This window comes from Cyprinus carpio, chromosome B19 (genome assembly GCF_018340385.1).
Source record: "Cyprinus carpio isolate SPL01 chromosome B19, ASM1834038v1, whole genome shotgun sequence".
In the NCBI taxonomy this organism is placed as follows: domain Eukaryota; kingdom Metazoa; phylum Chordata; class Actinopteri; order Cypriniformes; family Cyprinidae; genus Cyprinus; species Cyprinus carpio.
This window is the reverse complement of record NC_056615.1, coordinates 6155782-6158386: the sequence shown is the minus strand read 5'-3', so window position 1 is coordinate 6158386 and position 2605 is coordinate 6155782. Positions and strand designations below refer to the sequence as shown.

Genomic DNA, 2605 nt, shown 5'->3' with positions numbered 1-2605 from the left:
TATAAGGAAACCCCGATGTGAGAAGTAGAGTGGAGATCATCAGCATCTGCAGTGGATGAGATTATAGTAGAAGAGAAGTGGTCCAAAGCTCTGAGCTTTGAGGAAACCCCAGAGGCAGAAGTCGTGACTTAGAAACTGACCTCCACGACACCCTTCAGGACATACCTGCAAGGTAAGACCTGAACACCCGTGGAGAACCTTAGGAATAGTCTCTAGTTGGGTGAACGGGCAGAAACTGCATGTGGTACCATTGAGAGGTCCTGTCATTCCCGGGCATGTAACCAGAGGTCTTCGTTGTGGCCTCTAAGAGGTGTCTGTCCATTGTTCTAACCTCGTTAGGTTTAGGGCCAGTTTTTGTGATGTTTGTCAATCCACATACAATAATCAATCAAAGTGTAGCTAAAACAGTGGACGAACTTACGCGACAAGGAAGAGACATGTGAGGTTACGATGACCGCACTGAATCCAAGCCGGGAGCTGGGAACGCAACTAGCAGGAGGTTGTTGAAACTGTGGTCCGTAGTGTGTCCAGCTCGCCAGTTGATGTTCCTAGTCCCTAGTGTGGGATTTCCAGGGAGCGATCCCTCTACTCCAGTGCACAATAGCACTGGATAGCAGGAAGGTCCATGTTGATGGAAGTGTTATTACGTTCTACAAGAGTATTTTTATTTTATATATATATTATGTATGTCTTCCCCAACCACTAGGTGGCAGTAGTGGTCGTTCCCCCCCCATGCCTTATTTCTGTGCAGGTGCAAGCCAGGTGAAGGTGATCTCCTGGACTGAAGGATGCTCACGTTTGGGGAGTGGATGCTTGTGAAGAGTTTAAAAGCCTCATTGCACTCGAGGGAAAAAAGAGTGTGTTTCTTTTTTTTTTGGGGGGGCTATGGCTAATAGTTGGTTGTTTCTAAGCTTTCATGCTGTTCAGTTGTGACTGAGTGTTAAAAACCTTTCTAATTAATTCTTTGCTTTGTTACTGTTAACTTCTAAATATTGCTACAATGATATAGAAACTTTGCTTTTTCTTTCTGTATTTGTTTTGAAACCAGTTGTGGAAACTTATTCTTTGTTTTCAATGTATATATTAACATACCTAAAGAGGGAAAGTTCTCAGGGAGTGGGTTGCCCCCTTTTTTTATTTTTGAATTCTTTTTTTCTCCTGTTTAAACTAGAGAGGGGAGTAACTGAATCATGTGTTGTTTATTTCCTTTTTTATTTCTGTAAGGTAAGTGTAGACTTGGTCATGATAGTTAGAGTCATTTTTGTTTCTGTATTTTCTTTGGGATTTTCACCTACTCCTGAAGTCTTAACACTCTCCCTGGATCGTGTTACATCAAATAAATTGTTGTATCACATTAATGTTGTTTGTTTTTTTTTTTTTTTTTTTTTTACTTTTAATGATGCTTTCCCTATCCTAGACGCAGGTGGAACAGTAACATTAAATGTGGGGGCTCTGAATCCAACTGGTAGGCATCTCCTCAATACTCATTATCTTCCTTTTCAACTAAAGGAGGAGGTAAGCCTTTATTATGATCACTGCCATGTTTTTTTTGTGTGTTGCTTGTCTGCTTGTCTGAGTTTTGACTTTGGTGAAAGAGGAAATTCTGTGCTAGGGACAGTATGGATTTTGATCTGATATCATTTACACTTAGCCCTACAATAGAAGAATTTAATCGTTGTAGAAAGAGAAATTTATTGTTGATAGCTGATTTCTTTAACATAGAAATACCTAGGGAAGCGATTAAGCACGTTATCAAAGATGAACTGTTTGAGAAGCTAGTTAGTTAGGGTATTTTGCCAAGAGAGTATAAAGAGGTGATCGAAGATGTACAAGATGTTACTGGGGAAAACTATAGATCAAGAGTTTTCCTCTTATCTCTAAAAGTGTTGCATCTGGTGATGATCCAAAGTTGGCACTTAAACTAAAGGAATTAGATCTATCAATAAGGAAACAAGAGTGTGAGGCTCAAAGAATCCGGCTTCTGGCTATTGAGGTACAAGCTGATTGTGATATTAGATTGCGGCAGCTAGATTTACAAGCTCAGCAAATGCAGAGTAAGCCTGTTCCATTGCCACAAGCTAGAGCCCCTCTGGCACTTCTCCTGTTCAAAGTCCTAATCGTTTCAATGTTAGATTCACAATCATGCTTTGATGTAAGTAAAAACATTCCGTTAGTGCCAAAATTTCGTGAGAGTGAAGTTGGTAAGCAGTCTTTAGACCGCATTTGAACGAGTGGCTGCTAATTTGAAGTGGCCAAAGGAGATGTGGGCCTTGTTACTGCAATGCAGTTTAGTAGGGAAGGCCCAGGAGGTTTCTTCAGCTTTGCCAATAGAGCAGTCTTTAGACTATGACATTGTTAAATCTGCAGTACTTCGAACCTATGAGCTTGTGCCTGAGGCCTAACGCCAGAAGTTTAGAAATTTGTCAAAAACAGTCAATCAGACATTTGTAGAATTTGCTAGAGAAAAAAAAAATCACTTTGAAAAATGGTGTCTGTCTAGCAAAGTTAATAGTTTTGAACAGCTGCAAGAATTGCTTTTGTTGGAAGATTTCAAGCGTTGCATCCCAGAGAAAATTGTTGTTCACTTGAATGAGAAAAGGGTTGT

At 40.2% G+C, this 2605-nt stretch overlaps 1 pseudogene; it reads left to right on the top strand.

Annotated features, from left to right (window-relative positions):
• LOC122140724 overlaps positions 1–2402 on the top strand; it is a 21166-nt pseudogene extending 18764 nt beyond the window's left edge.
• Positions 2403–2605: the final 203 nt, after the last annotated feature.